General features: G+C 39.2%; 1 protein-coding gene across 9 annotated transcripts in view; it reads right to left on the reverse strand.

Annotated features, from left to right (window-relative positions):
• The window catches only part of SYT1 (synaptotagmin 1), a 512267-nt gene that overhangs the window by 232212 nt on the left and 267972 nt on the right, over positions 1-12083 (reverse strand). For 2 of the 9 annotated variants that reach the window (XM_073327690.1, XM_073327689.1), the window contains exon 1: positions 7789-7933. The exons of the other annotated variants lie outside the window; for them this stretch is intronic. The gene's annotated coding sequence lies outside the window, so the exon portion shown is untranslated. Of the gene's footprint in view, positions 1-7788; positions 7934-12083 lie in introns of those variants that run through there. 9 annotated transcript variants of the gene reach the window in all.

The raw sequence follows: 12083 nt of genomic DNA on the forward strand, positions 1-12083 counted from the left end.
GAGAACTTGGGAATTTACAATATTATTTTAGCCCAGAGTTCATTCTGCACCACTTCAGTGTGTTTTGAAGAGACGTATTAAAATAGACCCTGTGGATGGATGAGGTAATATTTTTTATTGGACCAAGGTGAGAAAGAGAAGCTTGTGAGTTTACAGAACTCGAAGAAGAGCTTTGTGCAAGCTCCAAAGCTTGTCTCTCTCACTAGCAGAAGTTGGTTCAGTAAAAGATATTTCCTCACCCACCTTGTGTCTCTAATATCCTGGGACCAATACGGCTACATCAACACAGAATACACCTCTGTGGATGGTTATTCCTAATGCTGCCTCTTACAGGGCCCCCAGCTCCAGGAGTCCCAACAGCAGCAGCCACCAGCCGCCAACAGCAGCAGGAGGTAGAGGAGGGAAGCTTCAAACCCAAAAGGCCCCGGGCATCAGCTGAACTTTCAGGAGTGAACTCTGTCTTGACTGTGGTATCTCTTGTTTCTAACATCCTGCCACCTTCAGGATTTATAAGCTGAACCAACACTTGTTGAAATAAACAGGAAGATTCCCATTCATTTCAATGGGCATTGGATGAGGCCTTTAGCTACTGCCTCTGCTCACCAGCTTCACACTCACATGCCCACCATGCATCTCATCATTCTGATCTACCTTCTGCCTCCATCTATGCACCCCTCTTGTCTTCCTTCTCTCTCATCCTTACCTCTTACTGTGTCCATCTTCTTCCCTCTCCTTTTACTCCTGCAAAAGATCTCTTCTACCTCCCCTCTCAAATGCTCAATTCTCTCATATCAACCCCTATCACTTCAGGCTAGTCCCATTGCTGATGTTATTAGCTATTGTTGTATATAAAATGAGAAGAAAATGTAAGCATTCAAATGTGGAATCTTTAAGAAGCACAACAATATGCTCTCATCACATAGTTCTTGTTCTCCTCGTCCTTTGCCCCAGGCACCGCTATGTGTTGTCTCCCTTGTTGTGCTTTGTCTAATTTTAGATTATAAACACTTCAGGGCAGAGACTCCATCTTTTATTTGCTTGTAAAGTGAATAGCAACCTTTGGAAAATATATAGATTATTAATAATAATAACAATATCAGCCACATCAGTGTAAGTTACAAATCTATCTCCGCCATCTATGCAATAAAACAATAACAAAACCCAGACAGACAGACATTCTGTTGTATGTCACTTTCAGTCCAAAAAACATTTTTAATGAATTTATATTGTTTCCCCTTCTAGCTTTGGTTGAAATATCTGGCCTCTATTTCACATTAATAATGCTACAAAAAGCCATAGATCCCAAATTTCACAGATCTAAAGCAAACTGGCACCTTTTTTTATAGCAACATCTTCGTAGAATAGAAAGGTTCTCTAATTCAAAAGGTCAAATAGAAATGTTAATGAAAACAGAACCCAGTCAAGTCAAATAAAATAAGAAAATAAACAGAGATTTTGCTTCAGGCAGCCCGAATCTGATTTAAGCAGCAGTCTCAGAAGAATCCAGCTGTTGTTTACTGAAACGTAAAATAATGTGCTTATTCCTTTTATATGACAGCATCCCTGCTCCTTGAAATCAGGATGTAACATTTTTCCTTTCATGGACAACAATCTGCAGTCATTATATGTACAGTAACTAATCTGACCAATTACCTAAAAGCTAATTACTCTGATTTTACAAAATGGGTCAGCTAGCTCAGTGTATGTTGAATCCATTAATTACTGGTACTTAATAAAGAACACCAAAGAGTACATCCATGCATTAACGTGTTACAGCAGAATTACAGATATTTTAATACTGGATTGAACAAGCCTCTGATCATCATTGTTTTATAGCCTCAGAGCTTAATCTAATTGTACCTAATACAGAGCTGGACTGTGCAGGCCTTGGCAATTACAGTATTTTATTCATGTTAGCAATTTACTTTCTTACTCTAAACATGTTCTACATTTAGTTATTTTATTGTACATTTCAAAGGACATCATCATTCATTTGAGATCGCAGGATAAACCAGAAGATTCAAAACTTTACTTGATTAAGAAGAATAAAGACGCAAGATTTGTCTTGGCTAGAGAAAAACAATCAACCCAACTCAGATCAGCCTTCAGACAGTAAACCTGCAAATACTACCTGCAGTTCTAACACCTCAAGAACAGTAATATCCAGTGTTTTTCATTCAGTAGCTCTTGACTATTAACAGAACATTGGTGAGTAGGTCAATGTGTGAAACAAAAATATGGTCTCCTTTCCATATCAAAATGTGAAAACAATTTAAATATGTAGTGCAATTTTATACTGTTTATAAAAGCTAAAAAAACGGTCAGAGAGATATGCCACCACAATCTGTACTTAAACATTTATTTCTGTCTCATGGTCTCCAGGCTTTCACAAGTGCTTTAAGAGGAGATTGGAAAGAATTTGCTGCCCACTCATGATGATGCCTCATAAAAGGTTCTTCAAAAACGGATCAAAGGCTGTAATTTCCATGCCATTTCTGTCCAATTTCCTTTTCTCTTAATGTTTTCATTTTTTGAAACGGCTATGATTGCAGTCCAATTTTGCCCACACAGCACTGTATGCCTAAATGAACCATTTATCACAAACTTTGTGTCTTTTTGATGCTTGTGGTTTTATTTGCTTGGCAATTTTTAAAATCCTCCCTCCCCTCTCCCCCGACCCATGCTGCATTTCAATTATCTTCAGTAATTATACCTGCAGAAGTTTACATTAATCTGTTCTCCAGATGCAACATTAAAATTTGTAGAGTCCAATTACACCTTAACATGGGTGTTCATTTTTCCTCCTCCTCCATCACCAACACAAAAAGGTTTTCATACACGGTCTCCTAAAGAGAGATCTTTACTCATTTTGGCTTTAGCATAGCAGGCATAAAAACCACAAGAGTCAAATTCTTATTGCTCATATTCCATATTCCTTTCTCCTAAGTAGTTCTGCCTCCTTTACATATTAACCAGTTCTAATTATTTTTCCTTCATCTTTGTGTCATATGTATAAGTGACTTCCAGGTGGGAAAACTTCTCACAGATGTTACTGGCTCCTATTACCACATCAGGTAAAACACTGCCTGCAGACAGAATGTCATGTTGTGAGGCACGGCTGCTGTGTCACTTATGGTGAACACAAAAACAAGCTCAGCCATGAGTAGGTGTTCATCCTTGATTGCCTAAATGCACTTAAATTGTCTGGTCACTGCTTGGCAGACACATTAAATCCAAGCTCTCCAAATGTAATTTAACCCTGCACAAGCCAACAAATTATTCTTCATCCTTACAAAAGGGATTAAAAAAATCTTCTGGCTTTCAAAATTAATAATTCATTGTAATGAAATTTCAGAATCTAATTCTCCGGCCTGTTATTAAGTGCCCCGTGCACCAACATAGTGGTGCATTTTTCTATTTGCTACTCAGTCTTCTGTCCATTTCTACGCTTCACCATTAACAAATGGGGTGTTTTGTTTTTTTACAGTAGTTTATGGCATACTTCATGGGTTGAATATTGAAACACAGCTACATTTTATTCTCAACATTTTCATCAATTAAATATGTAAATGAGTTCATAAACCAATACAGATTGGTTTTTATTTAAAGATAAATCTTAGGATGCTGACCAGTTTAATGACAGATAAATTCCTTCAGATGATATACCATAACGGATACTCATTATATGCTGTAGATTGATAATATATGTAATGACACATCAGTAAAACATAGGCAGCTTTTTTGTGCTCATTGCATTGCTTGAGCTATGGCAAACAAGTTCTCTCATTCTCTTCTCTGAAGTCACTAATTCGTCATATGTCTGCTGTGTATGGGATTTTTGTGAAGGCTACAAGAACTCATGCCTGGAACCTCTTTATTTGAAGGCAAGGGGCCAAAGTCTGTTGTCTTTTACATCAAGGTAAATTAACCAAAGTCAATATATCCACTGAAGGTACTGGAATAACTGAGAGCAGAGTTTATCTGAGGAGCACCATCCATTCTATGTAGTTTAGAACCACAGTGGTAAGAAAATTCTAATAAATGAACAAGCTAAGCACAGAGTTCTTGGGAATGAAGTACAAAGAATAATGTTGGAAAACAATAAAATCTAGATGGGTCTGCTTTATTATACACTTTTCCCCATAAAAAGGGAAGATTTGCTTATTATCCTTTGTGATGCATTGTCACTAAATCTGTACCACTTAAGAATTCTGGCTGACATTGTGAAGTTGTATTATGAAAAACTGCTGTGTCATGAATACCAATATGTATGCGGATCTACCACTGCTAGCAAGTCCTATACCATACACCCCCCCTACCCCCACCCCCGAGAAACAATGGGGTGGGACTCAATGACTCTATTCAGGTGCAAACACCTGAACAATGGGTGAACTGCATCCTTAGAAAACCAGTTTTAGCTTAACTCCTCCAAAGGGAGGGACAAAGACAAGCACAGTGGAAAGTCACCCAAAAGACAGAAAGAAGAAAGCTAGGTGGGCTGCACAGTGAAACCCAGGGGAACAAGATGGGGTGGCAAACAGAATGACGAAGCATGGTGCAGGAGACAGTAAGGTCACAGAAGCTGAGTACCCTCACTAATGTGGGAGAAAGACCAATTAGCATGCAACAGCCTGCATGAACAAGGAACACCTTGTTTACATGCCTTCCTGGACACAGATATTTCCTCAAGGATGCACAAGGGAAGGGATGTGAGAAAATGAGGGATATTGCCATCTGAGATGTTTGTTTTGCAGGATACATACTCCCCTGTGCTTTATATGATTCAGTTTAAAGGTGTTGGATTGTGCAAAGTGTGTGTGTGTCTGCGCGTGTGTGTGTGAGTGTGTTAACTGCTCCACAACTGCTGTGGACTCCTGAGAGAATTTAACTGTAAATCAGACGCTTCAGACCTTTTGGGTGGAGTTCTGGGAGCGGGATCTGTTAAGTGCCAGGGAGCCTGAAAGGTCAGCGCTGTGCGCAAAGGCACAGCTAGGCAGCTGGATAGCAGGTTAGACACTGATAGAAAATCTGTGCCCTGAGTGTCTAATGACTCTGATATTTGGTACTAGGACAATGGCGGGACTTCAGGCTTTAAACACCATGGGGATCCTGAGCAACCGCAGCTTGGATTCTCCTCACAGCAGTCCTAGTAGGTGACCAGGATATGACACTCACTAGGATCAGTTCTTCTGGCTTTTTGAGCAACCTAGTGATGGAAATTAGTAGAAATGTGTTTGAAACACTTTGATTTTGGGGGGTGGGGGTGGGGGGAGGCAATTATGAATTGGTGGGGAATAGGAAATTCAGCAACAGGCTTTTGCCAGATATTAAGCAAATGAAAAATGTCACACATGATGGGGTCAATAAAAAATAAAGACTGCAAATGACTGAAACATTGTTTAATTAACAAAGAACTAAACAATGTCAGTGCTTAGTTTAACTAAGATGGACATAGATATTTAAAAGGAAATGAAACACTGATTGATTGTTTCCTTTACTTAATTTAACCAAATAAGATTATGGTGGAGTCAATACTAAATAATGCATTTTACAGAATGAGGTTTTACATTTTTTCATCTAAAATTATCAGGCCAAATTCTGCTCTCAGCTGGATGAATATAAACCTGGAGTAACTCTACTGACTTCAACAGAGCTGCTGCATATTTCGACTGACGTAAATGAGAATAGAATTTAGCCCAATTAATTTAATGTTATCCGACAGAGTCTACGGCATATCAATGACATTTTGTAAAATGTATATCCTTTGAATGGAACTTTAAAAATGAGTATGCAAAGTTTTATAACAAGGATTAGTATAGGGTCAGATGCTCCCATTTTCATCAAAGAAAAATTTAGGAGTTAACACCAGTTGATTCAATAGGCCACTCCAGATTTATTTCAGCGTAACGGACCCTCAAGGAGGGTCATAATCGCTTTTAGTGAAAATGTGCTTCTTGCTCCAGAGACTTTGTGTTTCATCATCTCTTTGGGGCTTTAGTCTTCAAACAACCCCTTAACTTTTGGCCTCATTGCTTCTAGTTTGCCCCTTTTTATCTAGAATAGCTAAACCGAGAGATGTTTACTTCTCCTGATTTAGGGTTTCCAAAGCAAAATCTAAGTTAAAGATGCCATAACTGTAGCTGCAGCACTACTACAATATGCAGCAATGACAACAGCTTCTCTTTGTTATAAACATTTTTTGCTCTTTGACTGTGTTGATCCCTCCGTGGCTTTTCAGCAGCAATTTTCACCCATGATGGCAGAGAGTTTGTTTTCTTCATGAAGAAAAATAAAGGTGAGAAAGCTAAACATGTTTGTTTTTATAGTAAAGTAAAAAGAGAAACAAAATGAGATGAAGCTTGCAGGCAAAGAATGATGTTTTATTTACAGTTAGACTTGTCTACATTAAGAAATTAATTCAGATGAAATTTGGGTCTTAATTTCAAGCAGGATAGCTATTCCAAATTAACTCCGTATGTGGATGCTCTTATTCCAAATTAGTTTACTATGAATTAGCTTAATTCACTTCCAAAATTGATTAAGTTAATTTGGAATAAAACCATGCTTATTCGGGAATAGGAATGTCTACACGGGGAATTAATCAGGAATAGCTGTTCCTGAATAACTCCCCATGTAGACGAGGCCTTACTTAATGCCAAGAGTATGTTCTTTAACAGGAAGAGAACATCTATTAAGCTTTACCTATGACAACATAACACACAAACACACACAGAGAGCACAATACATAAGAATTTATGGTAAAGCGTATGCATACATGTATGTAACACTCACTAATAGTGATGTTCCTATGATTACTGAAAGATCTCCTGCTAAAGATGTAATTTATACTTAGCATCATCATTAGATATTGTACATACCTGCACATACAAATGTATCTCTACGATCCTGCATAGTATATGACTTTTTTAATATTAAAAAACCTATATCATTACAATAAAAATATCCAAGGTCTGCACTTTACTGTATATCCTTACTTCTCACATGTATTGGTAGCATTTGGATTTACCTTGCACACAAAAAGGTACATGTGGACATAGGCCAGCGCTCATCACAATTTGCAGCCTGTTGTCTGATATTGCCTAATTCAAAGAGTAATATTTTTCCAATTTTCTGTGGCTGACTTGATTATCATAAATAAATTCATTAATGTACTGTACACTATAGGCAGGCACAGACATTTTCAGCTTTAAATGATGAGGGAAGTACAGAATAATTCCTTCAAGCAGTAGGTCCACACACATTTAATTCTCACAATACAAATTTTGATTAAAAGTCTGAAAATAAAAAAAAGACTCAAATCTTACATTTCTGTACATAAAATAACTGAGTGTTAATAGGAGACAGTTACACAGTATGTTGCTAGTGTTATTTTTTCTCCTGATTTACTAAGGTTGCTGCATTTGATTGATTGCAATTTTCTCCATATCTTAGCATTATGCCAAATGGAAACATTTTGTTCCATCCATCTTAGCAAGTGACACAATGTTCCTTGGCATGTGACATTAATAAAAAGTCATGCTGGCTGTCTCTCTTGGCTGGTCACATCAAGGTTGATCTCTGGTAGCTTTTTATGATCAGTGAGATTTGTCAATCATGCCGCTATTTAAATCTTAAATACATTTCAGAAAATCCACCCATTATAAAAGTCTTTCTTAAAAATTTACATGAGGGGATTTTTCATGTGGTAGCAATGGAGAGGCCTTAGCCCTGCTTATCATTTTCTTAGCAATATCTTCAGAGCATTAGAAGTGAGGATTGGATTCTTACCTGGTACCCAATATAGTCCCTTTCTGGAGCTCTACACAAGTTGCTGTAAAGTGACCTAGCACTGATTCCCCAGCTGCAACACTTGTCCAGCACTGGCTGTTCGTTAATCACTGAACAGTGATCCTGACATTTCTGAAGAGCGTTCCTGAGATATAAAAGTAGACACAGCCACACAGGATTAATATATGGTGCCAGAAATAAAATTTCCACTCTTTCCTTCAGCAATGCAGCTCACGTCTTGCAAAAGACAGCTACTCAAGCACATTCAAGGGCATTCCCCGAGAAACAATGTGCTAATTCCATATCTCAAGCTGCTGGGTCCTGGTGCACATCAGAGTACACTGAAGAAAGATACCCGAGCCAATGACAAACTATTTAACCTAATGAATAATACTTCACAATGTAATGTTTTATTACTGCCTCATAATGTCATATACACACATGATCAATAAATTATTAAAAGTCATGATAGAAAATGCAATGAATTCTACAGTCTAGTTCTAATTTAAACACAATGTTCTTTGTGGAACAGTCTAGACTGATTAAAGAGGTAAAATACATTTGATTACTGATACTCAGACAGTGATCTAAAACTATAAAGTTTTACTGTATACTTTGAATGTTTTCATGGCCTCTCAACAGGGGGAATATCAATATGTCATGTCTCTTAGCTGCTGCACTGAGCTATCTCCCAATCTTTATGTTTCATTTCTAGGCATATGTATGCTTTTTTTATTAACACTTTGAGTTATATAACACTGCTGCAGCTGTATCAATGTGCATAAAGAAAATGAACAAACACCAGCCAAACAATCCAAAATATAAGAATTCCCATAGTAACAAAAGTCATGAATATGGATACTACAACTATCTTCCTTGGAGAGTTAGGCACTTATGCAGAGAAAAAGCCTATGCAGCATGAACGCTATTTGGAATGGCTAAAAACAATTTCTTTCATGGGGAAGAGGGGTGAGGAAGTGAGGAGAAAGGAGAATGATATAGAAAGGTCTATGAATCTATGCAATCCAGCCTGTCCTTCAGTGAGACCACATACAGGCTGTTAGCAAGTGAGACACTGATTGCATGATCAAGGCAAAAAAGTGTAGTGCGTAAGTGTTGATCTCCCAGCTGACACTGAAGCAATGAATTATCTCAAGTGAATGATCATTCACAATAATTATTTTTGTCAAGTAACAATTACTGCAACATATTCTTAAGGATTTTCTTGTTTTCCAAATATCCTATTATAAATGGGATGTACAACAATAATTAAGTTTGGGAGTAGAATGTATTTAATATTTTTTGAAGTGTTCTGTGATACCCATTGTAACTTCTAGTGCACACAAACATCAGTTAGAAATTAATTAAATGAATTTACATGTGCAATCAGCACACATTTTCACACTGAACGACGAGAGAACATTGTTTTACAAGGTCATCCTACACTGGGGGGTCAACTTTGTGACACTACTGTGATTTTATAGACTTTGAGGGTTTCTTGTGACAAAATACAGCCAGCTCAGGAAAGTTCCCAGAACTCCTTGCAATTTCCATCTTTGACCACTGCAGACAGCTGCCTCCAGCACCTGAGCACCAGACACCTCTGTGTGTTCTTAGAGGGCTGGGTCCAAGAGCAGGTCCAGTACAGCAGAGCTGGCCCCCACTCCATGCTCAGCAGTAGCGCCCTCTCCTCTTCCACCACAGCCCAGTGAGGGGGAGTTAAGGGTCAGAGGAGCCCCCCTGGAAGCCCTTCTTGGGCTGGCTGATGATGGGGCAGCTGTGGGAGATTGCCAGTGGGGATGATTTGGGGAGCCCAGGGCTTGTGCGCACATTTTGTTGGCATTTAAAATTGAATTTTCAACCTGTAATTGTCTCACACACATACCAGCAGAGATTGGGGAGTTCAAAAACCAGACCAAAAATATTGTTGTTGTTGTTGTTAAATTTCATTATTTTTAGCCCATTCTCATGAATTCTAATTATTCTGACTCATGATTTGCTAACTCTTAGGGTTGGCAATACTGTCCTGCATATGCTATGGAGCGGGAGAGGTGGGTGGTCATCTGAAAAATGGCCCAACACCTTTTTGGCTCACCTTAGCCCAGCTTGGGGCAGGAGACTCAGTGGTGGGGGGTCGGGAATCATGGGAGGAGGGCCCTGCCTGCATGATGTGGAAAGTCAACGGGCCAGAGTGGAGAAGCAGACCAGCTCTGGGACAGGAACCACTGTGGGGTGAATACGGGATAGGATTGTTGTCCAATCCCCCCCACCCCCAAACCAGGACTTTTCACCCACAGGGGCAGGATGCTACCCCCACCTCTGTATCACAACCTCTGGGGGCAGGACTCATCTCTCTGCCTAGCATAGTCCCCCACTTTAAATGGTGCCCTGTAGCCCCATCTCTCCTATGTCTTAAGTCAGAGATACTTTGCTTGTAGCTCATGTGCCTCATCCGTAGCAGCTGTTTGTACATGGTTCTTACTGACTCCACCAGTCTGATTAGTGGTCCCTAATGAAAACAGATCAGAGGTTTGGGCACCACCCCAAACCGCAAATCTGAGATAAGGAGCTGCTGGGATCTCTTTCTCTTTGGCAGCCAGAAGGGAGGATGGAGAAAGAGGGAGAGGATATATTGTGTTGAATGGAGCCATTCATTCCTGGCATTGTGTTGACATACTTGTGTTGTAGTGAGTTAATATGTGATGACACTGCATTGTGACATACTGCATACTGATGAAGTGTTACAAAGCAAACACGGCAACACAGCAATCAGGGCAGCATGTTGCAGTCATATTATGGCTGTTTGTATTTCTGTTCATGGGGGAAGGAAACAGCTTATTCATTCCCACAGCTGTGTTTTATCACCACTCTTTTCACACCATTTTTGCACTTCTAATTAACACAAATAGGTCCCAATCCTACTCTGGCAAGACTCCCACAGACGTAAATCAGAGTTTTCCATGATTAAGGAAGATAGGATTGGGCCCGTTGTGTTTTTAAGCTTTGTTTGCAACTTTGTATTCCCTTCTATGTGTTCATTAAGTTAAATTCTCTACTCTATCTTCTGAAACTTTGAGTTGTGAACATTTCAATATTTATGTAGGTAAGCAATCATCTAGTAAAATAAATAATTTTAAATTAAATTAATACAATACAGTGCAATAATTAATAAGTAGTGCCCAGATGCCCTAATCAAGTGTAGGGTTCCCTCATGTTAGGGGTACACTGTACACTGAACAGTTTACAGACAAAACACACAATGGGTGGGAGAAAGGAAGTATTATTGTCCTCCTTTTACACGTGGGGAAGAGAGGCACTGAGGGATTAAAGGATTTATCCAAGGTCATCCAGGAAGCCTGTGGGAAAGCCAGGAATTGAACCCACATCTCTAGATTTCTACTTCCTCCATCACCTGGCCTCTCTCTGGAAGAGCTGGTTGAAAAAAATGATTTTTATTCCCATCAAAAATGCTATTTTGTCAAAAGCAAGGTGTTTAATAGAAATATGTTGGTTTCAACACAAATTTCATTCAGAGAGAGTGACAGACTACCCCAACCCAGAATAGTCAGTAGCCCAGTGGGTAGGTCACTCACAGGGGATGTAGGAGACCCATGTTCATGTACTGGTTGTATCTGATTTGAATCAGGGACTTCAACTTGGGCCCTTCACATCCCAGAGGAGTGCCCTGATCACCAGGCTACTGGCTATTTTGAGGTGGGTGTCTTTCTCTGACTTTTTCACAAAATGTTGTGAAAGAGTTTATTTTTGCCCCATGTTGGAATGGCAAAACATTTTGAAACCTCAATATTTTTCAGGAAACAGATATTTTTCTCGCCAGCTCTGCCATCCATACCAGATGCTGGTGCTGATTCTGTCCCCCAAGTTACAGTAAAATAGGAAACTCTGGAGGAGAGATCTTTCCTTAGTGCAGACTCGTCACCACCTGACTCTTGGATCATGGTATGCTTTCCTTTCTGCTGTGCTTTGGGCTGCACTCCTATTACAACAGCCTAGCATCACTGCATTGTCTACGCATAATGGGCAAAGATTTTATTTTGCTATATCAAAATCTATCAACAGAAGCTTGAAACTAATTTTTCCTCATAATTTCTTTTTCTGTCTTTTATATTTCTAAGATGTTTTATCTCCTTAGTCCTGGGTCACAGGCTACAAGTTTGGAAAAAGCTCACATGAGACTCAGAGATGATGAAAAAAGCCAAATAATAAAAGAACATTTAAGGCCACTACTATGGGTTCTACCTCCATGGGTTCTGTAATATATCAACCCAGGCACC

The sequence above is a fragment of the Lepidochelys kempii genome, chromosome 1 (assembly GCF_965140265.1).
Source record: "Lepidochelys kempii isolate rLepKem1 chromosome 1, rLepKem1.hap2, whole genome shotgun sequence".
NCBI lineage: Eukaryota > Metazoa > Chordata > Testudines > Cheloniidae > Lepidochelys > Lepidochelys kempii.